The 25,218-nt window shown below is 42.6% G+C and overlaps 1 long non-coding RNA gene and 23 other non-coding genes across 24 annotated transcripts; 15 read left to right on the forward strand and 9 right to left on the reverse strand.

Annotated features, from left to right (window-relative positions):
* The first annotated feature begins 523 nt into the window (after positions 1-523).
* LOC135771993 (U5 spliceosomal RNA) lies at positions 524-639 on the forward strand. The gene has a single exon (XR_010543190.1). It is a non-coding gene; the product is annotated as a U5 spliceosomal RNA (small nuclear RNA).
* Positions 640-1,728: 1,089 nt separating this feature from the next.
* On the forward strand, positions 1,729-1,800 carry trnag-ucc (transfer RNA glycine (anticodon UCC)). The gene has a single exon. It is a non-coding gene; the product is annotated as a tRNA-Gly (tRNA).
* A 1,013-nt stretch (positions 1,801-2,813) lies between these two features.
* On the forward strand, positions 2,814-2,929 carry LOC135771974 (U5 spliceosomal RNA). The gene has a single exon (XR_010543175.1). It is a non-coding gene; the product is annotated as a U5 spliceosomal RNA (small nuclear RNA).
* A 1,696-nt stretch (positions 2,930-4,625) lies between these two features.
* Positions 4,626-10,594, forward strand: LOC135728346 (uncharacterized). Its single transcript, XR_012337176.1, has 3 exons — positions 4,626-4,760; positions 10,169-10,235; positions 10,370-10,594. It is a non-coding gene; the product is annotated as an uncharacterized lncRNA (long non-coding RNA).
* Positions 10,595-12,921: 2,327 nt separating this feature from the next.
* Positions 12,922-13,037, forward strand: LOC135771927 (U5 spliceosomal RNA). Its single transcript, XR_010543131.1, has one exon. It is a non-coding gene; the product is annotated as a U5 spliceosomal RNA (small nuclear RNA).
* Positions 13,038-13,857: 820 nt separating this feature from the next.
* Positions 13,858-13,929, reverse strand: trnad-guc (transfer RNA aspartic acid (anticodon GUC)). The gene has a single exon. It is a non-coding gene; the product is annotated as a tRNA-Asp (tRNA).
* A 198-nt stretch (positions 13,930-14,127) lies between these two features.
* trnag-ucc (transfer RNA glycine (anticodon UCC)) lies at positions 14,128-14,199 on the forward strand. The gene has a single exon. It is a non-coding gene; the product is annotated as a tRNA-Gly (tRNA).
* A 118-nt stretch (positions 14,200-14,317) lies between these two features.
* Positions 14,318-14,389, reverse strand: trnad-guc (transfer RNA aspartic acid (anticodon GUC)). The gene has a single exon. It is a non-coding gene; the product is annotated as a tRNA-Asp (tRNA).
* An 823-nt stretch (positions 14,390-15,212) lies between these two features.
* On the forward strand, positions 15,213-15,328 carry LOC135771996 (U5 spliceosomal RNA). Its single transcript, XR_010543194.1, has one exon. It is a non-coding gene; the product is annotated as a U5 spliceosomal RNA (small nuclear RNA).
* Positions 15,329-16,148: 820 nt separating this feature from the next.
* Positions 16,149-16,220, reverse strand: trnad-guc (transfer RNA aspartic acid (anticodon GUC)). Its single transcript has one exon. It is a non-coding gene; the product is annotated as a tRNA-Asp (tRNA).
* Positions 16,221-16,418: 198 nt separating this feature from the next.
* trnag-ucc (transfer RNA glycine (anticodon UCC)) lies at positions 16,419-16,490 on the forward strand. The gene has a single exon. It is a non-coding gene; the product is annotated as a tRNA-Gly (tRNA).
* Positions 16,491-16,608: 118 nt separating this feature from the next.
* trnad-guc (transfer RNA aspartic acid (anticodon GUC)) lies at positions 16,609-16,680 on the reverse strand. Its single transcript has one exon. It is a non-coding gene; the product is annotated as a tRNA-Asp (tRNA).
* An 823-nt stretch (positions 16,681-17,503) lies between these two features.
* LOC135771997 (U5 spliceosomal RNA) lies at positions 17,504-17,619 on the forward strand. Its single transcript, XR_010543195.1, has one exon. It is a non-coding gene; the product is annotated as a U5 spliceosomal RNA (small nuclear RNA).
* An 820-nt stretch (positions 17,620-18,439) lies between these two features.
* trnad-guc (transfer RNA aspartic acid (anticodon GUC)) lies at positions 18,440-18,511 on the reverse strand. Its single transcript has one exon. It is a non-coding gene; the product is annotated as a tRNA-Asp (tRNA).
* A 198-nt stretch (positions 18,512-18,709) lies between these two features.
* On the forward strand, positions 18,710-18,781 carry trnag-ucc (transfer RNA glycine (anticodon UCC)). The gene has a single exon. It is a non-coding gene; the product is annotated as a tRNA-Gly (tRNA).
* Positions 18,782-18,899: 118 nt separating this feature from the next.
* trnad-guc (transfer RNA aspartic acid (anticodon GUC)) lies at positions 18,900-18,971 on the reverse strand. Its single transcript has one exon. It is a non-coding gene; the product is annotated as a tRNA-Asp (tRNA).
* Positions 18,972-19,794: 823 nt separating this feature from the next.
* On the forward strand, positions 19,795-19,910 carry LOC135771962 (U5 spliceosomal RNA). The gene has a single exon (XR_010543164.1). It is a non-coding gene; the product is annotated as a U5 spliceosomal RNA (small nuclear RNA).
* An 811-nt stretch (positions 19,911-20,721) lies between these two features.
* trnad-guc (transfer RNA aspartic acid (anticodon GUC)) lies at positions 20,722-20,793 on the reverse strand. The gene has a single exon. It is a non-coding gene; the product is annotated as a tRNA-Asp (tRNA).
* A 198-nt stretch (positions 20,794-20,991) lies between these two features.
* trnag-ucc (transfer RNA glycine (anticodon UCC)) lies at positions 20,992-21,063 on the forward strand. The gene has a single exon. It is a non-coding gene; the product is annotated as a tRNA-Gly (tRNA).
* Positions 21,064-21,181: 118 nt separating this feature from the next.
* trnad-guc (transfer RNA aspartic acid (anticodon GUC)) lies at positions 21,182-21,253 on the reverse strand. Its single transcript has one exon. It is a non-coding gene; the product is annotated as a tRNA-Asp (tRNA).
* Positions 21,254-22,076: 823 nt separating this feature from the next.
* Positions 22,077-22,192, forward strand: LOC135771939 (U5 spliceosomal RNA). Its single transcript, XR_010543142.1, has one exon. It is a non-coding gene; the product is annotated as a U5 spliceosomal RNA (small nuclear RNA).
* An 820-nt stretch (positions 22,193-23,012) lies between these two features.
* On the reverse strand, positions 23,013-23,084 carry trnad-guc (transfer RNA aspartic acid (anticodon GUC)). The gene has a single exon. It is a non-coding gene; the product is annotated as a tRNA-Asp (tRNA).
* A 198-nt stretch (positions 23,085-23,282) lies between these two features.
* On the forward strand, positions 23,283-23,354 carry trnag-ucc (transfer RNA glycine (anticodon UCC)). Its single transcript has one exon. It is a non-coding gene; the product is annotated as a tRNA-Gly (tRNA).
* A 1,013-nt stretch (positions 23,355-24,367) lies between these two features.
* LOC135771963 (U5 spliceosomal RNA) lies at positions 24,368-24,483 on the forward strand. Its single transcript, XR_010543165.1, has one exon. It is a non-coding gene; the product is annotated as a U5 spliceosomal RNA (small nuclear RNA).
* Positions 24,484-25,218: the final 735 nt, after the last annotated feature.

Consider the following 25,218-nt stretch of genomic DNA (forward strand, 5'->3'; position numbering starts at 1 on the left):
TTTTACTATTTATCTGAAATAAATGAACCCTAAACTACACCCTGTCCTAACACCGGCTATCATAAACCCAAGAAGAATTTTTGAAGTGAAAATTACCTCTTAAGCTGAAGGTCTTAGACATTGTTCTTCTGTTGGGGCCCTATCTTTCCTTTTTTTCTAGAGGCTATGGAAATTAATGACGATTCCCCAGTCCTGGAAGAAAATTCCTCTTCTGTTATTTTTGGGGTGGCTTTTATTATTATATTTTTTGAGATTTGAGAACCTAATGGGATGTAGATTGTAGGTAACCTGTGCCGGTGCATCCTCTGTGTAATGTGCAGAGTTTCATTCCCCAAAACCTCTCAGCAAAAGATCTCACTGTGACATGTTAGTAGCCTGTGTCTTTATTTTGCGCAGGATGGCATTTCTACTTCTTTTGCTCCTCCCAGGTGGAAAGGTCTGGGTGGATCCTGATCCAGAAATTACCCTTTTTGAACATTATGGTGTGGCAAGGGGAGCACACTGGGTCGAGGTTTGTTGGGCGTAACTCAAGTTTTCCTTCAACTACGCATAAATCTTTCGCCTTTTACTAAAGATTTCCGTGGAGGGAAACCATTGTGAGTTTGTTGTATTTTTGGATGCTCTGCTCACAGCAGAGCTGCCTCACTTTTGTCAATTCTAGAAAGTCTTTCATTAAGGTTTAGTTTCTCGCGAGGTGTTCAGAAGTGTTGGTCGCTTTCGCATTACTTCTTTGTGAGGCCTCGAGACTTTTACGTAGCGTTTGTTTTCGAATCATTGGTGCGGAGCGTGTTTCAAACTGGCCAAGTCACGTGATTTTAGCAAAAGAGGCTTCATTGCGTAATAACCGTTTGGAAACGTTGCGGAAATCCGATGGTTCACCGCTTAGGCGGACTTGGTCACAAATGACCAGTGTCTAATATGGTTAGGTGAACTCGGGTCAGTTTGATCATGCATCCTTCTGACTAATAACACTACCATTTTGTTTACTTTTTGTTTATAGACAGATTTAATGACAGAAATGTGCATAATTAAAAGGGGAGATAGTTTTAATGATTTGTTTGCCCTAAATAAAACTAAAAATCACACATAATACACTTTTAATTATTTCTTAAGTTAAATCATTTTTTAAACATATTTTAATAAAAATCTTGCTATTACTTTGTAAAATGAAGTGTAAAATGTTTGGACAGATCTGCTTTTACACTATATTGAACAGCAGGTGTCGCCAGCGAGTGTGGTGTTACGAACGCTTAGAAAAACTGAATACATTTTCGAAGCAATTGGTTCAATTGATTCGAAGCTTCTAAAAGCTTGCTTTCTCCCATCACTAGTGTTCAGTGGCTTTAAACAAAGGTGCCGGGTAACTCCATCATAGGGACGGCAAGAGGTGCGAAAACGGCAAAGGGGCAGCAGTGTTCAGCTCGTGCATTTCAGTCGGCAGTCCATAGACAAAGTAAACCTCCCCGTCGGGGAATCGAACCCCGGTCTTCCGCGTGACAGGCGGAGATACTGTCCCTATACTAACGAGGACTTCGCACTCGCACGGGCGTCACGCCGGCCAACCTGCCCTTCGAAAGAAAACTCTTGGTATTCTGTGGTTATCAATTTACAGACACCAGCAGGAGGCATGTAAGGAAATCGACTGAATCCGTGATCAATTCAGTGCAGCACTGAAACAACAGTTGTTCAGAACATCCAGAAGTCCTGTGGAGCAACACCCGTATGCGTGCGTTGGTGGTATAGTGGTGAGCATAGCTGCCTTCCAAGCAGTTGACCCGGGTTCGATTCCCGGCCAACGCATTGCTTTTTGCTCGACGCCATCGTGAGAACGAGAGCAACGCAGCGCACTTCTTCAGCCGATTTTGATGCGCAAAGGTGGCGCGTCCAAGCTGTTTGAGAAGTCAAACGAAAAGGAGATCTACCCGTCGGGGAATCGAACCCCGGTCTTCAGCGTGACAGGCGGAGATACTGTCCACTATACTAACGAGGATCTGGCGCACGAGCGGAGTCGTCGAGCCGAATCGCCGATCCATACCACAGCTTATAACACACACATACTCCCCATTTGTGAGGACAGCCTTCCTGTTTATTCCCCTTGTTTTTTGTTTATTTTGTGTGTTTGTTTATATTTTAAACAGTTTCTTTACATTCTTTTTTAAAAAAGCATTCCCTTCCACTGCCCCAGCCAACTACCATCCTTACCCCAAAATCAGTAAACCCCCCTAGATAGCTCCTTTAAAAGGACAACCCTATCCCGTTGTGAACCTTAACCCAATCCCTCCCCTTGCTTTTTTACTATTTATCTGAAATAAATGAACCCTAAACTACACCCTGTCCTAACACCGGCTATCATAAACCCAAGAAGAATTTTTGAAGTGAAAATTATCTCTTAAGCTGAAGGTCTTAGACATTGTTCTTCTGTTGGGGCCCTATCTTTCCTTTTTTTCTAGAGGCTATGGAAATTAATGACGATTCCCCAGTCCTGGAAGAAAATTCCTCTTCTGTTATTTTTGGGGTGGCTTTTATTATTATATTTGTTGAGATTTGAGAACCTAATGGGATGTAGATTGTAGGTAACCTGTGCCGGTGCATCCTCTGTGTAATGTGCAGAGTTTCATTCCCCAAAACCTCTCAGCAAAAGATCTCACTGTGACATGTTAGTAGCCTGTGTCTTTATTTTGCGCAGGATGGCATTTCTACTTCTTTTGCTCCTCCCAGGTGGAAAGGTCTGGGTGGCTCCTGATCCAGAAATTACCCTTTTTGAACATTATGGTGTGGCAAGGGGATCACACTGGGTCGAGGTTTGTTGGGCATAACTCAAGTTTTCCTTCAACTACGCATAAATCTTTCGCCTTTTACTAAGGATTTCCGTGGAGGGGAACCATTGTGAGTTTGTTGTATTTTTGGATGCTCTGCTCACAGCAGAGCTGCCTCACTTTTGTCAATTCTAGAAAGTCTTTCATTAAGGTTTAGTTTCTCGCGAGGTGTTCAGAAGTGTTGGTCGCTTTCGCAGCACTTCTTCGTGAGGCCTCGAGACTTTTACGTAGCGTTTGTTTTCGAATCATTGGTGCGGAGCGTGTTTCAAACTGGCCAAGTCACGTGATTTTAGCAAAAGAGGCTTCATTGCGTAATAACCGTTTGGAAACGTTGCGGAAATCCGATGGTTCACCGCTTAGGCGGACTTGGTCACAAATGACCAGTGTCTAATATGGTTAGGTGAACTCGGGTCAGTTTGATCATGCATCCTTCTGACTAATAACACTACCATTTTGTTTACTTTTTGTTTATAGACAGATTTAATGACAGAAATGTGCATAATTAAAAGGGGAGATAGTTTTAATGATTTGTTTGCCCTAAATAAAACTAAAAATCACACATAATACACTTTTAATTATTTCTTAAGTTAAATCATTTTTTAAACATATTTTAATAAAAATCTTGCTATTACTTTGTAAAATGAAGTGTAAAATGTTTGGACAGATCTGCTTTTACACTATATTGAACAGCAGGTGTCGCCAGCGAGTGTGGTGTTACGAACGCTTAGAAAAACTGAATACATTTTCGAAGCAATTGGTTCAATTGATTCGAAGCTTCTAAAAGCTTGCTTTCTCCCATCACTAGTGTTCAGTGGCTTTAAACAAAGGTGCCGGGTAACTCCATCATAGGGACGGCAAGAGGTGCGAAAACGGCAAAGGGGCAGCAGTGTTCAGCTCGTGCATTTCAGTCGGCAGTCCAGAGACAAAGTAAACCTCCCCGTCGGGGAATCGAACCCCGGTCTTCCGCGCGGGAGCCGAAAGTAGTTAAGCTTAACTTCCCTTAACTTTTCCCATTCATTCTCTATGGTAGTGCTTAACACTACGGATGCGATATACTTTTGGCCACACGTAGACGTCATGGCGCTGTTTCGTATTTTCCGTGGCGGGTAATTTAAGAAGCCCAGTGTTATCTGATTCGCATTGGACCCGTTTTACGATCGGTAAGGTATTTGTTTACAGAATTATCAGTACAACAAATATTTAATGTCTAAACTACCTTAAAACAGATTATACGAATGGTGACTGCTTTAAATAACGCAATTAGCCTGACAAACCACCGAAAAGGTAAGTGAATGCTATACTTTAGCAATACTAGCTTACTGTATTATGTATACATTATCATTAATGTATTTTATCATTTAAATTGCATGTATATTATCATGCAATCGTATTGTTAATTGTGTTGAATGGTGTGTGATGGTAGGAAACAGTAAACCAAACTATTATAAAAATACAGTAAACTAAACTTCTAAAAATAACAACTCTAATAAAATACAGCTGTTATTTTATAAGAGTCTATTTGTGTTTCAATGTTTCATGATTGATCTTACTATGTACCTAAATAAAATGTAAAAAAAAATATGTTAACAGTGCATTATGATGTAGTACTTATATTGTAATTAGGCAAATGTATATTAAATTACACACACATATTTTACATTTATGTGATAAAAAAACATTACGTACGTGTGTGCAATTTAATGTTATAATATAAAATTATACATTATTAAACACTGTATAATAGTCAGTAAAAGAGAACATTGATTAACACTAATCATCAGCTCTTTGTGTACAGCACAGCAGGATGAAGGTGAATGTCATCTTCCAGGCAAGATAAAAGTGTTTAAGGAAAGACCAACTGCAGCAGTGCCTAACTCGGTAAAAGAGCCAGTGTCTGTGAAACTTGGTTCTTTGGCCTTGCAGCATCTGCCTCTCATCCTCCAGGTTTGTTGACAGTACTGTTGAGTACATTAGGTCAAATTGAAATGTGTAACTGTGGGATGACATATGATTTGCATCTTTGCAGAGAGAAACTGATACACACACAGAGACAAACTGACACACATGCACACAGAGACAAACTGTCGCACAGAAACAAATTGACACATACATGCACAGAAACAAACTGACAAATACATGCACAGAGACAAACTGACACATACACGTACACAGAGACAAATTGACACACACACACACATAGACAAACTGACACATACACGCACACAGAGACAAACTGACACATACACGCACACAAAGACAAACTGACACATACACGCACACAGAGACAAACTGACACATACACGCATACAGAGACAAACTGACACATACACGCACACAGAGACAAACTGACACATACACGCACACAGAGACAAACTGACACATACACGCATACAGAGACAAACTGGCACAAACATGCATACAAAGACAAACTGACACATACACGCACACAGAGACAAACTGTCGCACAGAAACAAATTGACACATACATGCACAGAAACAAACTGACAAATACATGCACAGAGACAAACTGACACATACACGTACACAGAGACAAATTGACACACACGCACACATAGACAAACTGACACATACACGCACACAGAGACAATAGGACACATACACGCACACAGAGACAAACTGACACATACACGCACACAGAGACAAACTGACACATACACGCACACAGAGACAAACTGACACATACACTCATACAGAAACAAACTGGCACAAACATGCATACAAAGACAAACTGACACATACACGCACACAGAGACAAACTGACACATACACGCACACAGAGACAAACTGACACATACACGCACACAGAGACAAACTGGCACATACTCGCACACAGAGACAAACTGACACATACACGCACACAGAGACAAACTGACACATACACGCACACAGAGACAAACTGGCACATACTCGCACACAGAGACAAACTGACACATACACTCACACAGAGACAAACTGACACATACACGCACACAGAGACAAACTGACACATACACGCACACAGAGACAAACTGACACATACACGCACACAGAGACAAACTGACACATACACGCACACAGAGAGAAACTGACACATACACTCATACAGAGACAAACTGACACATACACTCACACAGAGGCAAACTTACACATACACTCACACAGAGACAAACTGGCACAAACATGCACACAAAGACAAACTGACACATACACGCACACAGAGACAAACTGACACATACTCGCACACAGAGACAAACTGACACATACACGCACACAGAGAGAAACTGACACATACACTCATACAGAGACAAACTGACACATACACTCATTCAGAGACAAACTGACACATACACGCACACAGAGACAAACTGACACATACACGCACACAGAGACAAACTGACACATACACGCACACAGAGACAAACTGACACATACACGCACACAGAGACAAACTGGCACATACACGCACACAGAGAGAAACTGACACATACACGCACACAAAGACAAACTGACACATACACTCATACAGAGACAAACTGACACATACACGCACACACAGACAAACTGACACATACACGCACACAGAGACAAACTGACACATACACTCATACAGAGACAAACTGACACATACACTCACACAGAGACAAACTGACACATACACGCACACAGAGACAAACTGACACATACACCCACACAGAGACAAACTGGCACATACTCGCACACAGAGACAAACTGACACATACACTCATTCAGAGACAAACTGACACATACACGCACACAGAGACAAACTGACACATACACGCACACAGAGACAAACTGACACATACACCCACACAGAGACAAACTGACACATACACGCACACAGAGACAAACTGACACATACACCCACACAGAGACAAACTGACACATACACGCACACAGAGACAAACTGGCACATACTCGCACACAGAGACAAACTGACACATACACGTACACAGAGACAAACTGGCACATACTTGCACACAGAGACAAACTGACACATACACGTACACAGAGACAAACTGGCACATACTTGCACACAGAGACAAACTGACACATACACGCACACAGAGACAAACTGACACATACACGCACACACAGACAAACTGACACATACACGCACACAGAGACAAACTGACACATACACCCACACACAGACAAACTGACACATACACGCACACAGAGACAAACTGACACATACACTCATACAGAGACAAACTGACACATACACTCACACAGAGACAAACTGACACATACACGCACACAGAGACAAACTGACACATACACCCACACAGAGACAAACTGGCACATACTCGCACACAGAGACAAACTGACACATACACTCATTCAGAGACAAACTGACACATACACGCACACAGAGACAAACTGACACATACACGCACACAGAGACAAACTGACACATACACGCACGCAGAGACAAACTGGCACATACTCGCACACAGAGACAAACTGACACATACACGCACACAGAGACAAACTGACACATACACGCACACAGAGACAAACTGACACATACACGCACACAGAGACAAACTGACACATACACTCACACAGAGACAAACTGACACATACACGCACACAGAGACAAACTGACACATACACGCACACAGAGACAAACTGACACATACACGCACACAGAGACAAACTGACACATACACGCACACAGAGAGAAACTGACACATACACTCATACAGAGACAAACTGACACATACACTCACACAGAGGCAAACTTACACATACACTCACACAGAGACAAACTGGCACAAACATGCACACAAAGACAAACTGACACATACACGCACACAGAGACAAACTGACACATACTCGCACACAGAGACAAACTGACACATACACGCACACAGAGAGAAACTGACACATACACTCATACAGAGACAAACTGACACATACACTCATTCAGAGACAAACTGACACATACACGCACACAGAGACAAACTGACACATACACCCACACAGAGACAAACTGGCACATACTCGCACACAGAGACAAACTGACACATACACGCACACAGAGACAAACTGACACATACACCCACACAGAGACAAACTGACACATACACGCACACAGAGACAAACTGACACATACACGCACACAGAGACAAACTGACACATACACCCACACAGAGACAAACTGGCACATACTCGCACACAGAGACAAACTGACACATACACGCACACAGAGACAAACTGACACATACACGCACACAGAGACAAACTGGCACATACTCGCACACAGAGACAAACTGACACATACACGCACACAGAGACAAACTGGCACATACACGCACACAGAGACAAACTGGCACATACACGCACACAGAGAGAAACTGACACATACACGCACACAAAGACAAACTGACACATACACTCATACAGAGACAAACTGACACATACACGCACACACAGACAAACTGACACATACACGCACACAGAGACAAACTGACACATACACTCATACAGAGACAAACTGACACATACACTCACACAGAGACAAACTGACACATACACGCACACAGAGACAAACTGACACATACACCCACACAGAGACAAACTGGCACATACTCGCACACAGAGACAAACTGACACATACACGCACACAGAGACAAACTGACACATACACTCATTCAGAGACAAACTGACACATACACGCACACAGAGACAAACTGACACATACACGCACACAGAGACAAACTGACACATACACCCACACAGAGACAAACTGACACATACACTCACACAGAGACAAACTGACACATACACGCACACACAGACAAACTGGCACATACACGCACACAGAGACAAACTGACACATACACGCACACAGAGACAAACTGACACATACACGCACACAGAGACAAACTGGCACATACTCGCACACAGAGACAAACTGACACATACACGTACACAGAGACAAACTGGCACATACTTGCACACAGAGACAAACTGACACATACACGTACACAGAGACAAACTGGCACATACTTGCACACAGAGACAAACTGACACATACACGCACACAGAGACAAACTGACACATACACGCACACACAGACAAACTGACACATACACGCACACAGAGACAAACTGACACATACACCCACACACAGACAAACTGACACATACACGCACACAGAGACAAACTGACACATACACTCATACAGAGACAAACTGACACATACACTCACACAGAGACAAACTGACACATACACGCACACAGAGACAAACTGACACATACACCCACACAGAGACAAACTGGCACATACTCGCACACAGAGACAAACTGACACATACACTCATTCAGAGACAAACTGACACATACACGCTCACAGAGACAAACTGACACATACACGCACACAGAGACAAACTGACACATACACCCACACAGAGACAAACTGACACATACACTCACACAGAGACAAACTGACACATACACGCACACACAGACAAACTGGCACATACACGCACACAGAGACAAACTGACACATACACGCACACAGAGACAAACTGACACATACACGCACACAGAGACAAACTGGCACATACTCGCACACAGAGACAAACTGACACATACACGTACACAGAGACAAACTGGCACATACTTGCACACAGAGACAAACTGACACATACACGCACACAGAGACAAACTGACACATACACGTACACAGAGACAAACTGGCACATACTTGCACACAGAGGCAAACTTACACATACACGCACACAGAGACAAACTGACACATACACGGACACAAAGACAAACTGACACATACACTCATTCAGAGACAAACTGACACATACACGCACACAGAGACAAACTGACACATACACCCACACAGAGACAAACTGGCACATACTCGCACACAGAGACAAACTGACACATACACGCACACAGAGACAAACTGACACATACACCCACACACAGACAAACTGACACATAAACGCACACAGAGACAAACTGACACATACACGCACACAGAGACAAACTGACACATACACCCACACAGAGACAAACTGGCACATACTCGCACACAGAGACAAACTGACACATACACGCACACAGAGACAAACTGACACATACACTCATTCAGAGACAAACTGACACATACACCCACACAGAGACAAACTGACACATACACGCACACAGAGACAAACTGACACATACACCCACACAGAGACAAACTGACACATACACTCACACAGAGACAAACTGACACAGGTATTGCTGTAAAAGAGTTTAATGCTTAGTCAGTATTTATAATTCCATTATTTTATACCAATCTTTGTTGTGTTCTTTTTTCATAGAAGTTGAGGAGTGTGAAGAATTGGGGAGGATGATGCTACCCACAAATTCATCTAAAAGCCCAACTGAGTGAGAACCACATACATGCTCAAACAAACATATACTTCAGTCCTTTATATGTGACAGTAAAAGCTTTTATATGTAATTCTGTCTGTTTATGTTATAAATGCTTAAAAGGTACATTATTTTCACTATGCTTTCAGATTCAGAAGTTGTTGGAATCCCAGTGGTCAAAGGTCTTATTCCTTCTGCACACTAGGAATGATTCTGACATGAATCAGGATTATCTTTTCTACATTAATTTGTTGCTGTTTGTTGGTTAGGCCATGTTCAGGCCTGTTCTAATTCTTGTGTCAATTGTTCTAACATTGAAAATATTTATATATCAGTACATATATATAACTACAGAGTTCGTGATTTGCATGTTTTTTTTTGCATGTTATTCTTTAAAAGTTTGATATGCATATGATTTACAGATGCATGAAGCTGTAGAGTACTCATGTACTGTAGATCATACCACATCATACCACACCCCTAATATTATAAAAATTCTTAACATGTGTTCTATGGTTTCGCATGCATTTACATTACTATTAATTAACACATTTACATTTTTCTGTGTTAGGTAGGCATAAACCACCAGCAACTCTCTCAAAACCAGACAGGCCTGATGAATACAGTGCTACTTCATCTCCACGGGAGGTTGGTATATGGACATGTACACGTGCCGACTCGACTGTAAAGATATGCCTGTTCCTGATCGGTGTTATTGTTTTTCACCAATTCCCTTTAATCCAGTGAGGGTTCCTTTGCCAGTACCTCCAGAGTTGTTTAATTATCTACAAGCAAGACCACATCTCCATTAACACCAGTGCATGAAACCGTTTTCTGTCAGTGTAAGGACTTAATTTAACATAATTTTACTTAATCAAATTCAAAGCAGATTTAACAAATGTAATGTTCAACTATGACTAATGTCATCCTGCATCCCTCCTCCCAGTGACCTCTGCACAGTCTACAGACACTACTCCTCCCTACTCCTCCCTTTCTCAGGACTCCCTGCAGCTGCTGTCCAGTCTTTCTCAGGACTCCCTGCAGCCTCTTCTGGGTACCCCTCAACTCAAAGTGACTGCCCTTATGTCTCCTGTTTCTGAATGTATGCATTGTAATTATTGTAACATAAAAATATAACTCTGTATTTTGATTGTTATGGATATCTGTTTAATGCAGAAACCACTGTGGTAGTTTATTAATTTTGGCACAATCCTATTTATAACTGTACTGTATACATGCACATGGGCAGTAGGATTCATCTGTGTTTAACTGAAAAAGTACTGTGTAGCCTTATTAAGCCTGTTTCTGTTTCTTAAAACTGTCACTTAATTTCATAGATTGATTATTTATTTTGGTCATCTTGAGATGTTTCCAGTATGTGTTCATTCAATATAATTGCCTTTGTTCACATTTTTGTGCACTTAACATGTTTATATTGTTGTGGTAGAATGATTGTCTTATAAAATTAAATAGGCATGCATTTAATTGTATTCTTTTAAATATTAATTTTATTAAAAAGAGTTTTATCTAAAAATGTCCTGAAAACTAGTTATTTATACACTATAAACACTATAAAGTTCTATAACACATTACATCAGTAAAAAGTATTCAGAAACAAGTTTCATACAAAAAAAAACAAAGTAAAGTGATAACTGATTTATAATTATTAAATATATGAATGAGTAAATGTGTCAAAAGGTAATAATAACGTCTTCATTTTCACCTTTACTGGGATTCGAACCGATGTTTCAGTGCGGCCACCCTGAGACACGCCCTCAAATTTTTCCTCGCTTCTGATTGGCTAGTCACCGTTCTACAGGTATCCACGGGCGGCCTCCGCGTGACAGGCGGAGATACTGTCCACTATACTAACGAGGACCTGGCGCACGAGCGGAGTCGTCGAGCCGAATCGCCGATCCATACCGCAGCTTATAACACACACATACTCCCCATTTGTGAGGACAGCCTTCCTGTTTATTCCCCTTGTTTTTTGTTTATTTTGTGTGTTTGTTTATATTTTAAACAGTTTCTTTACCTTCTTTTTTAAAAAAGCATTCCCTTCCACTGTCCCAGCCAACTACTATCCTTTCCCCAAAATCAGTAAACCCCCCTAGATAGCTCCTTTAAAAGGACAACCCTATCCCGTTGTGAACCTTAACCCAATCCCTCCCCTTGCTTTTTTACTATTTATCTGAAATAAATGAACCCTAAACTACACCCTGTCCTAACACCGGCTATCATAAACCCAAGAAGAATTTTTGAAGTGAAAATTACCTCTTAAGCTGAAGGTCTTAGACATTGTTCTTCTGTTGGGGCCCTATCTTTCCTTTTTTTCTAGAGGCTATGGAAATTAATGACGATTCCCCAGTCCTGGAAGAAAATTCCTCTTCTGTTATTTTTGGGGTGGCTTTTATTATTATATTTTTTGAGATTTGAGAACCTAATGGGATGTAGATTGTAGGTAACCTGTGCCGGTGCATCCTCTGTGTAATGTGCAGAGTTTCATTCCCCAAAACCTCTCAGCAAAAGATCTCACTGTGACATGTTAGTAGCCTGTGTCTTTATTTTGCGCAGGATGGCATTTCTACTTCTTTTGCTCCTCCCAGGTGGAAAGGTCTGGGTGGATCCTGATCCAGAAATTACCCTTTTTGAACATTATGGTGTGGCAAGGGGAGCACACTGGGTCGAGGTTTGTTGGGCATAACTCAAGTTTTCCTTCAACTATGCATAAATCTTTCGCCTTTTACTAAAGATTTCCGTGGAGGGGAACCATTGTGAGTTTGTTGTATTTTTGGATGCTCTGCTCACAGCAGAGCTGCCTCACTTTTGTCAATGCTAGAAAGTCTTTCATTAAGGTTTAGTTTCTCGCGAGGTTTTCAGAAGTGTTGGTCGCTTTCGCAGCACTTCTTCGTGAGGCCTCGAGACTTTTACGTAGCGTTTGTTTTCGAATCATTGGTGCGGAGCGTGTTTCAAACTGGCCAAGTCACGTGATTTTAGCAAAAGAGGCTTCATTGCGTAATAACCGTTTGGAAACGTTGCGGAAATCCGATGGTTCACCGCTTAGGCGGACTTGGTCACAAATGACCAGTGTCTAATATGGTTAGGTGAACTCGGGTCAGTTTGATCATGCATCCTTCTGACTAATAACACTACCATTTTGTTTACTTTTTGTTTATAGACAGATTTAATGACAGAAATGTGCATAATTAAAAGGAGAGATAGTTTTAATGATTTGTTTGCTCTAAATAAAACTAAAAATCACACATAATACACTTTTAATTATTTCTTAAGTTAAATCATTTTTTAAACATATTTTAATAAAAATCTTGCTATTACTTTGTAAAATGAAGTGTAAAATGTTTGGACAGATCTGCTTTTACACTATATTGAACAGCAGGTGTCGCCAGCGAGTGTGGTGTTACGAACGCTTAGAAAAACTGAATACATTTTCGAAGCAATTGGTTCAATTGATTCGAAGCTTCTAAAAGCTTGCTTTCTCCCATCACTAGTGTTCAGTGGCTTTAAACAAAGGTGCCGGGTAACTCCATCATAGGGACGGCAAGAGGTGCGAAAACGGCAAAGGGGCAGCACTGTTCAGCTCGTGCATTTCAGTCGGCAGTCCAGAGACAAAGTAAACCTCCCCGTCGGGGAATCGAACCCCGGTCTTCCGCGTGACAGGCGGAGATACTGTCCACTATACTAACGAGGACTTCGCACTCGCACGGGCGTCACGCCGGCCAACCTGCCCTTCGAAAGAAAACTCTTGGTATTCTGTGGTTATCAATTTACAGACACAAGCAGGAGGCATGTAAGGGAATCGACTGAATCCGTGATCAATTCAGCGCAGCACTGAAACAACAGTTGTTCAGAACATCCACAAGTTCTGTGGAGCAACACCCGCATGCGTGCGTTGGTGGTATAGTGGTGAGCATAGCTGCCTTCCAAGCAGTTGACCCGGGTTCGATTCCCGGCCAACGCATTGCTTTTTGCTCGACGCCATCGTGAGAACGAGAGCAACGCAGCGCACTTCTTCAGCCGATTTTGATGCGCAAAGGTGGCGCGTCCAAGCTGTTTGAGAAGTCAAACGAAAAGGAGATCTCCCCGTCGGGGAATCGAACCCCGGTCTTCCGCGTGACAGGCGGAGATACTGTCCACTATACTAACGAGGACCTGGCGCACGAGCGGAGTCGTCGAGCCGAATCGCCGATCCATACCGCAGCTTATAACACACACATACTCCCCATTTGTGAGGACAGCCTTCCTGTTTATTCCCCTTGTTTTTTGTTTATTTTGTGTGTTTGTTTATATTTTAAACAGTTTCTTTACCTTCTTTTTTAAAAAAGCATTCCCTTCCACTGCCCCAGCCAACTACCATCCTTTCCCCAAAATCAGTAAACCCCCCTAGATAGCTCCTTTAAAAGGACAACCCTATCCCGTTGTGAACCTTAACCCAATCCCTCCCCTTGCTTTTTTACTATTTATCTGAAATAAATGAACCCTAAACTACACCCTGTCCTAACACCGGCTATCATAAACCCAAGAAGAATTTTTGAAGTGAAAATTACCTCTTAAGCTGAAGGTCTTAGACATTGTTCTTCTGTTGGGGCCCTATCTTTCCTTTTTTTCTAGAGGCTATGGAAATTAATGACGATTCCCCAGTCCTGGAAGAAAATTCCTCTTCTGTTATTTTTGGGGTGGCTTTTATTATTATATTTTTTGAGATTTGAGAACCTAATGGGATGTAGATTGTAGGTAACCTGTGCCGGTGCATCCTCTGTGTAATGTGCAGAGTTTCATTCCCCAAAACCTCTCAGCAAAAGATCTCACTGTGACATGTTAGTAGCCTGTGTCTTTATTTTGCGCAGGATGGCATTTCTACTTCTTTTGCTCCTCCCAGGTGGAAAGGTCTGGGTGGATCCTGATCCAGAAATTTCCCTTTTTGAACATTATGGTGTGGCAAGGGGAGCACACTGGGTCGAGGTTTGTTGGGCATAACTCAAGTTTTCCTTCAACTACGCATAAATCTTTCGCCTTTTACTAAAGATTTCCGTGGAGGGGAACCATTGTGAGTTTGTTGTATTTTTGGATGCTCTGCTCACAGCAGAGCTGCCTCACTTTTGTCAATGCTAGAAAGTCTTTCATTAAGGTTTAGTTTCTCGCGAGGTGTTCAGAAGTGTTGGTCGCTTTCGCAGCACTTCTTCGTGAGGCCTCGAGACTTTTACGTAGCGTTTGTTTTCGAATCATTGGTGCGGAGCGTGTTTCAAACTGGCCAAGTCACGTGATTTTAGCAAAAGAGGCTTCATTGCGTAATAACCGTTTGGAAACGTTGCGGAAATCCGATGGTTCACCGCTTAGGCGGACTTGGTCACAAATGACCAGTGTCTAATATGGTTAGGTGAACTCGGGTCAGTTTGATCATGCATCCTTCTGACTAATAACACTACCATTTTGTTTACTTTTTGTTTATAGACAGATTTAATGACAGAAATATGCATAAATAAAAGGGGAGATAGTTTTAATGATTTGTTTGCCCTAAATAAAACTAAAAATCACACATAATACACTTTTAATTATTTCTTAAGTTAAATCATTTTTTAAACATATTTTAATAAAAATCTTGCTATTACTTTGTAAAATGAAGTGTAAAATGTTTGGACAGATCTGCTTTTACACTATATTGAACAGCAGGTGTCGCCAGCGAGTGTGGTGTTACGAACGCTTAGAAAAACTGAATACATTTTCGAAGCAATTGGTTCAATTGATTCGAAGCTTCTAAAAGCTTGCTTTCTCCCATCACTAGTGTTCAGTGGCTTTAAACAAAGGTGCCGGGTAACTCCATCATAGGGACGGCAAGAGGTGCGAAAACGGCAAAGGGGCAGCACTGTTCAGCTCGTGCATTTCAGTCGGCAGTCCAGAGACAAAGTAAACCTCCCCGTCGGGGAATCGAACCCCGGTCTTCCGCGTGACAGGCGGAGATACTGTCCACTATACTAACGAGGACTTCGCACTCGCACGGGCGTCACGCCGGCCAACCTGCCCTTCGAAAGAAAACTCTTGGTATTCTGTGGTTATCACTTTACAGACACAAGCAGGAGGCATGTAAGGGAATCGACTGAATCCGTGATCAATTCAGCGCAGCACTGAAACAACAGTTGTTCAGAACATCCACAAGTCCTGTGGAGCAACACCCGCATGCGTGCGTTGGTGGTATAGTGGTGAGCATAGCTGCCTTCCAAGCAGTTGACCCGGGTTCGATTCCCGGCCAACGCATTGCTTTTTGCTCGACGCCATCGTGAGAACGAGAGCAACGCAGCGCACTTCTTCAGCCGATTTTGATGCGCAAAGGTGGCGCGTCCAAGCTGTTTGAGAAGTCAAACGAAAAGGAGATCTCCCCGTCGGGGAATCGAACCCCGGTCTTCCGCGTGACAGGCGGAGATACTGTCCACTATACTAACGAGGACCTGGCGCACGAGCGGAGTCGTCGAGCCGAATCGCCGATCCATACCGCAGCTTATAACACACACATACTCCCCATTTGTGAGGACAGCCTTCCTGTTTATTCCCCTTGTTTTTTGTTTATTTTGTGTGTTTGTTTATATTTTAAACAGTTTCTTTACCTTCTTTTTTAAAAAAGCATTCCCTTCCACTGCCCCAGCCAACTACCATCCTTTCCCCAAAATCAGTAAACCCCCCTAGATAGCTCCTTTAAAAGGACAACCCTATCCCGTTGTGAACCTTAACCCAATCCCTCCCCTTGCTTTTTTACTATTTATCTGAAATAAATGAACCCTAAACTACACCCTGTCCTAACACCGGCTATCATAAACCCAAGAAGAATTTTTGAAGTGAAAATTACCTCTTAAGCTGAAGGTCTTAGACATTGTTCTTCTGTTGGGGCCCTATCTTTCCTTTTTTTCTAGAGGCTATGGAAATTAATGACGATTCCCCAGTCCTGGAAGAAAAATCCTCTTCTGTTATTTTTGGGGTGGCTTTTATTATTATATTTTTTGAGATTTGAGAACCTAATGGGATGTAGATTGTAGGTAACCTGTGCCGGTGCATCCTCTGTGTAATGTGCAGAGTTTCATTCCCCAAAACCTCTCAGCAAAAGATCTCACTGTGACATGTTAGTAGCCTGTGTCTTTATTTTGCGCAGGATGGCATTTCTACTTCTTTTGCTCCTCCCAGGTGGAAAGGTCTGGGTGGATCCTGATCCAGAAATTACCCTTTTTGAACATTATGGTGTGGCAAGGGGAGCACACTGGGTCGAGGTTTGTTGGGCATAACTCAAGTTTTCCTTCAACTACGCATAAATCTTTCGCCTTTTACTAAAGATTTCCGTGGAGGGGAACCATTGTGAGTTTGTTGTATTTTTGGATGCTCTGCTCACAGCAGAGCTGCCTCACTTTTGTCAATGCTAGAAAGTCTTTCATTAAGGTTTAGTTTCTCGCGAGGTGTTCAGAAGTGTTGGTCGCTTTCGCAGCACTTCTTCGTGAGGCCTCGAGACTTTTACGTAGCGTTTGTTTTCGAATCATTGGTGCGGAGCGTGTTTCAAACTGGCCAAGTCACGTGATTTTAGCAAAAGAGGCTTCATTGCGTAATAACCGTTTGGAAACGTTGCGGAAATCCGATGGTTCACCGCTTAGGCGGACTTGGTCACAAATGACCAGTGTCTAATATGGTTAGGTGAACTCGGGTCAGTTTGATCATGCATCCTTCTGACTAATAACACTACCATTTTGTTTACTTTTTGTTTATAGACAGATTTAATGACAGAAATGTGCATAATTAAAAGGGGAGATAGTTTTAATGATTTGTTTGCCCTAAATAAAACTAAAAATCACACATAATACACTTTTAATTATTTCTTAAGTTAAATCATTTTTTAAACATATTTTAATAAAAATCTTGCTATTACTTTGTAAAATGAAGTGTAAAATGTTTGGACAGATCTGCTTTTACACTATATTGAACAGCAGGTGTCGCCAGCGAGTGTGGTGTTACGAACGCTTAGAAAAACTGAATACATTTTCGAAGCAATTGGTTCAATTGATTCGAAGCTTCTAAAAGCTTGCTTTCTCCCATCACTAGTGTTCAGTGGCTTTAAACAAAGGTGCCGGGTAACTCCATCATAGGGACGGCAAGAGGTGCGAAAACGGCAAAGGGGCAGCACTGTTCAGCTCGTGCATTTCAGTCGGCAGTCCAGAGACAAAGTAAACCTCCCCGTCGGGGAATCGAACCCCGGTCTTCCGCGTGACAGGCGGAGATACTGTCCACTATACTAACGAGGACTTCGCACTCGCACGGGCGTCACGCCGGCCAACCTGCCCTTCGAAAGAAAACTCTTGGTATTCTGTGGTTATCACTTTACAGACACAAGCAGGAGGCATGTAAGGGAATCGACTGAATCCGTGATCAATTCAGCGCAGCACTGAAACAACAGTTGTTCAGAACATCCACAAGTCCTGTGGAGCAACACCCGCATGCGTGCGTTGGTGGTATAGTGGTGAGCATAGCTGCCTTCCAAGCAGTTGACCTGGGTTCGATTCCCGGCCAACGCATTGCTTTTTGCTCGACGCCATCGTGAGAACGAGAGCAACGCAGCGCACTTCTTCAGCCGATTTTGATGCGCAAAGGTGGCGCGTCCAAGCTGTTTGAGAAGTCAAACGAAAAGGAGATCTCCCCGTCGGGGAATCGAACCCCGGTCTTCCGCGTGACAGGCGGAGATACTGTCCACTATACTAACGAGGACCTGGCGCACGAGCGGAGTCGTCGAGCCGAATCGCCGATCCATACCGCAGCTTATAACACACACATACTCCCCATTTGTGAGGACAGCCTTCCTGTTTATTCCCCTTGTTTTTTGTTTATTTTGTGTGTTTGTTTATATTTTAAACAGTTTCTTTACCTTCTTTTTTAAAAAAGCATTCCCTTCCACTGCCCCAGCCAACTACCATCCTTTCCCCAAAATCAGTAAACCCCCCTAGATAGCTCCTTTAAAAGGACAACCCTATCCCGTTGTGAACCTTAACCCAATCCCTCCCCTTGCTTTTTTACTATTTATCTGAAATAAATGAACCCTAAACTACACCCTGTCCTAACACCGGCTATCATAAACCCAAGAAGAATTTTTGAAGTGAAAATTACCTCTTAAGCTGAAGGTCTTAGACATTGTTCTTCTGTTGGGGCCCTATCTTTCCTTTTTTTCTAGAGGCTATGGAAATTAATGACGATTCCCCAGTCCTGGAAGAAAAATCCTCTTCTGTTATTTTTGGGGTGGCTTTTATTATTATATTTTTTGAGATTTGAGAACCTAATGGGATGTAGATTGTAGGTAACCTGTGCCGGTGCATCCTCTGTGTAATGTGCAGAGTTTCATTCCCCAAAACCTCTCAGCAAAAGATCTCACTGTGACATGTTAGTAGCCTGTGTCTTTATTTTGCGCAGGATGGCATTTCTACTTCTTTTGCTCCTCCCAGGTGGAAAGGTCTGGGTGGATCCTGATCCAGAAATTACCCTTTTTGAACATTATGGTGTGGCAAGGGGAGCACACTGGGTCGAGGTTTGTTGGGCAGAACTCAAGTTTTCTTTTAACTGCGCATAAATCTTTCGCCTTTTACTAAAGATTTCCGTGGAGGGGAACCATTGTGAGTTTGTTGTATTTTTGGATGCTCTGCTCACAGCAGAGCTGCCTCACTTTTGTCAATGCTAGAAAGCCTTTCATTAAGGTTTAGTTTCTCGCGAGGTGTTCAGAAGTGTTGGTCGCTTTCGCAGCACTTCTTCGTGAGGCCTCGAGACTTTTACGTAGCGTTTGTTTTCGAATCATTGGTGCGGAGCGTGTTTCAAACTGGCCAAGTCACGTGATTTTAGCAAAAGAGGCTTCATTGCGTAATAACCGTTTGGAAACGTTGCGGAAATCCGATGGTTCACCGCTTAGGCGGACTTGGTCACAAATGACCAGTGTCTAATATGGTTAGGTGAACTCGGGTCAGTTTGATCATGCATCCTTCTGACTAATAACACTACCATTTTGTTTACTTTTTGTTTATAGACAGATTTAATGACAGAAATGTGCATAATTAAAAGGGGAGATAGTTTTAATGATTTGTTTGCCCTAAATAAAACTAAAAATCACACATAATACACTTTTAATTATTTCTTAAGTTAAATCATTTTTTAAACATATTTTAATAAAAATCTTGCTATTACTTTGTAAAATGAAGTGTAAAATGTTTGGACAGATCTGCTTTTACACTATATTGAACAGCAGGTGTCGCCAGCGAGTGTGGTGTTACGAACGCTTAGAAAAACTGAATACATTTTCGAAGCAATTGGTTCAATTGATTCGAAGCTTCTAAAAGCTTGCTTTCTCCCATCACTAGTGTTCAGTGGCTTTAAACAAAGGTGCCGGGTAACTCCATCATAGGGACGGCAAGAGGTGCGAAAACGGCAAAGGGGCAGCACTGTTCATTTCAGTCGGCAGTCCAGAGACAAAGTAAACCTCCCCGTCGGGGAATCGAACCCCGGTCTTCCGCGTGACAGGCGGAGATACTGTCCACTATACTAACGAGGACTTCGCACTCGCACGGGCGTCACGCCGGCCAACCTGCCCTTCGAAAGAAAACTCTTGGTATTCTGTGGTTATCAATTTACAGACACAAGCAGGAGGCATGTAAGGGAATCGACTGAATCCGTGATCAATTCAGCGCAGCACTGAAACAACAGTTGTTCAGAACATCCACAAGTCCTGTGGAGCAACACCCGCATGCGTGCGTTGGTGGTATAGTGGTGAGCATAGCTGCCTTCCAAGCAGTTGACCCGGGTTCGATTCCCGGCCAACGCATTGCTTTTTGCTCGACGCCATCGTGAGAACGAGAGCAACGCAGCGCACTTCTTCAGCCGATTTTGATGCGCAAAGGTGGCGCGTCCAAGCTGTTTGAGAAGTCAAACGAAAAGGAGATCTCCCCGTCGGGGAATCGAACCCCGGTCTTCCGCGTGACAGGCGGAGATACTGTCCACTATACTAACGAGGACCTGGCGCACGAGCGGAGTCGTCGAGCCGAATCGCCGATCCATACCGCAGCTTATAACACACACATACTCCCCATTTGTGAGGACAGCCTTCCTGTTTATTCCCCTTGTTTTTTGTTTATTTTGTGTGTTTGTTTATATTTTAAACAGTTTCTTTACCTTCTTTTTTAAAAAAGCATTCCCTTCCACTGCCCCAGCCAACTACCATCCTTTCCCCAAAATCAGTAAACCCCCCTAGATAGCTCCTTTAAAAGGACAACCCTATCCCGTTGTGAACCTTAACCCAATCCCTCCCCTTGCTTTTTTACTATTTATCTGAAATAAATGAACCCTAAACTACACCCTGTCCTAACACCGGCTATCATAAACCCAAGAAGAATTTTTGAAGTGAAAATTACCTCTTAAGCTGAAGGTCTTAGACATTGTTCTTCTGTTGGGGCCCTATCTTTCCTTTTTTTCTAGAGGCTATGGAAATTAATGACGATTCCCCAGTCCTGGAAGAAAATTCCTCTTCTGTTATTTTTGGGGTGGCTTTTATTATTATATTTTTTGAGATTTGAGAACCTAATGGGATGTAGATTGTAGGTAACCTGTGCCGGTGCATCCTCTGTGTAATGTGCAGAGTTTCATTCCCCAAAACCTCTCAGCAAAAGATCTCACTGTGACATGTTAGTAGCCTGTGTCTTTATTTTGCGCAGGATGGCATTTCTACTTCTTTTGCTCCTCCCAGGTGGAAAGGTCTGGGTGGATCCTGATCCAGAAATTACCCTTTTTGAACATTATGGTGTGGCAAGGGGAGCACACTGGGTCGAGGTTTGTTGGGCAGAACTCAAGTTTTCTTTCAACTGCGCATAAATCTTTCGCCTTTTACTAAAGATTTCCGTGGAGGGGAACCATTGTGAGTTTGTTGTATTTTTGGATGCTCTGCTCACAGCAGAGCTGCTTCACTTTTGTCAATGCTAGAAAGTCTTTCATTAAGGTTTAGTTTCTCGCGAGGTGTTCAGAAGTGTTGGTCGCTTTCGCAGCACTTCTTCGTGAGGCCTCGAGACTTTTACGTAGCGTTTGTTTTCGAATCATTGGTGCGGAGCGTGTTTCAAACTGGCCAAGTCACGTGATTTTAGCAAAAGAGGCTTCATTGCGTAATAACCGTTTGGAAACGTTGCGGAAATCCGATGGTTCACCGCTTAGGCGGACTTGGTCACAAATGACCAGTGTCTAATATGGTTAGGTGAACTCGGGTCAGTTTGATCATGCATCCTTCTGACTAATAACACTACCATTTTGTTTACTTTTTGTTTATAGACAGATTTAATGACAGAAATGTGCATAATTAAAAGGGGAGATAGTTTTAATGATTTGTTTGCCCTAAATAAAACTAAAAATCACACATAATACACTTTTAATTATTTCTTAAGTTAAATCATTTTTTAAACATATTTTAATAAAAATCTTGCTATTACTTTGTAAAATGAAGTGTAAAATGTTTGGACAGATCTGCTTTTACACTATATTGAACAGCAGGTGTCGCCAGCGAGTGTGGTGTTACGAACGCTTAGAAAAACTGAATACATTTTCGAAGCAATTGGTTCAATTGATTCGAAGCTTCTAAAAGCTTGCTTTCTCCCATCACTAGTGTTCAGTGGCTTTAAACAAAGGTGCCGGGTAACTCCATCATAGGGACGGCAAGAGGTGCGAAAACGGCAAAGGGGCAGCACTGTTGAGCTCGTGCATTTCAGTCGGCAGTCCAGAGACAAAGTAAACCTCCCCGTCGGGGAATCGAACCCCGGTCTTCCGCGTGACAGGCGGAGATACTGTCCACTATACTAACGAGGACTTCGCACTCGCACGGGCGTCACGCCGGCCAACCTGCCCTTCGAAAGAAAACTCTTGGTATTCTGTGGTTATCAATTTACAGACACAAGCAGGAGGCATGTAAGGGAATCGACTGAATCCGTGATCAATTCAGCGCAGCACTGAAACAACAGTTGTTCAGAACATCCACAAGTCCTGTGGAGCAACACCCGCATGCGTGCGTTGGTGGTATAGTGGTGAGCATAGCTGCCTTCCAAGCAGTTGACCCGGGTTCGATTCCCGGCCAACGCATTGCTTTTTGCTCGACGCCATCGTGAGAACGAGAGCAACGCAGCGCACTTCTTCAGCCGATTTTGATGCGCAAAGGTGGCGCGTCCAAGCTGTTTGAGAAGTCAAACGAAAAGGAGATCTCCCCGTTGGGGAATCGAACCCCGGTCTTCCGCGTGACAGGCGGAGATACTGTCCACTATACTAACGAGGACCTGGCGCACGAGCGGAGTCGTCGAGCCGAATCGCCGATCCATACCGCAGCTTATAACACACACATACTCCCCATTTGTGAGGACAGCCTTCCTGTTTATTCCCCTTGTTTTTTGTTTATTTTGTGTGTTTGTTTATATTTTAAACAGTTTCTTTACCTTCTTTTTTAAAAAAGCATTCCCTTCCACTGCCCCAGCCAACTACCATCCTTTCCCCAAAATCAGTAAACCCCCCTAGATAGCTCCTTTAAAAGGACAACCCTATCCCGTTGTGAACCTTAACCCAATCCCTCCCCTTGCTTTTTTACTATTTATCTGAAATAAATGAACCCTAAACTACACCCTGTCCTAACACCGGCTATCATAAACCCAAGAAGAATTTTTGAAGTGAAAATTACCTCTTAAGCTGAAGGTCTTAGACATTGTTCTTCTGTTGGGGCCCTATCTTTCCTTTTTTTCTAGAGGCTATGGAAATTAATGACGATTCCCCAGTCCTGGAAGAAAATTCCTCTTCTGTTATTTTTGGGGTGGCTTTTATTATTATATTTTTTGAGATTTGAGAACCTAATGGGATGTAGATTGTAGGTAACCTGTGCCGGTGCATCCTCTGTGTAATGTGCAGAGTTTCATTCCCCAAAACCTCTCAGCAAAAGATCTCACTGTGACATGTTAGTAGCCTGTGTCTTTATTTTGCGCAGGATGGCATTTCTACTTCTTTTGCTCCTCCCAGGTGGAAAGGTCTGGGTGGATCCTGATCCAGAAATTACCCTTTTTGAACATTATGGTGTGGCAAGGGGAGCACACTGGGTCGAGGTTTGTTGGGCAGAACTCAAGTTTTCTTTTAACTGCGCATAAATCTTTCGCCTTTTACTAAAGATTTCCGTGGAGGGGAACCATTGTGAGTTTGTTGTATTTTTGGATGCTCTGCTCACAGCAGAGCTGCCTCACTTTTGTCAATGCTAGAAAGTCTTTCATTAAGGTTTAGTTTCTCGTGAGGTGTTCAGAAGTGTTGGTCGCTTTCGCAGCACTTCTTCGTGAGGCCTCGAGACTTTTACGTAGCGTTTGTTTTCGAATCATTGGTGCGGAGCGTGTTTCAAACTGGCCAAGTCACGTGATTTTAGCAAAAGAGGCTTCATTGCGTAATAACCGTTTGGAAACGTTGCGGAAATCCGATGGTTCACCGCTTAGGCGGACTTGGTCACAAATGACCAGTGTCTAATATGGTTAGGTGAACTCGGGTCAGTTTGATCATGCATCCTTCTGACTAATAACACTACCATTTTGTTTACTTTTTGTTTATAGACAGATTTAATGACAGAAATGTGCATAATTAAAAGGGGAGATAGTTTTAATGATTTGTTTGCCCTAAATAAAACTAAAAATCACACATAATACACTTTTAATTATTTCTTAAGTTAAATCATTTTTTAAACATATTTTAATAAAAATCTTGCTATTACTTTGTAAAATGAAGTGTAAAATGTTTGGACAGATCTGCTTTTACACTATATTGAACAGCAGGTGTCGCCAGCGAGTGTGGTGTTACGAACGCTTAGAAAAACTGAATACATTTTCGAAGCAATTGGTTCAATTGATTCGAAGCTTCTAAAAGCTTGCTTTCTCCCATCACTAGTGTTCAGTGGCTTTAAACAAAGGTGCCGGGTAACTCCATCATA

Source organism: Paramisgurnus dabryanus, chromosome 8 (assembly GCF_030506205.2).
Source record: "Paramisgurnus dabryanus chromosome 8, PD_genome_1.1, whole genome shotgun sequence".
Lineage (NCBI taxonomy): Eukaryota > Metazoa > Chordata > Actinopteri > Cypriniformes > Cobitidae > Paramisgurnus > Paramisgurnus dabryanus.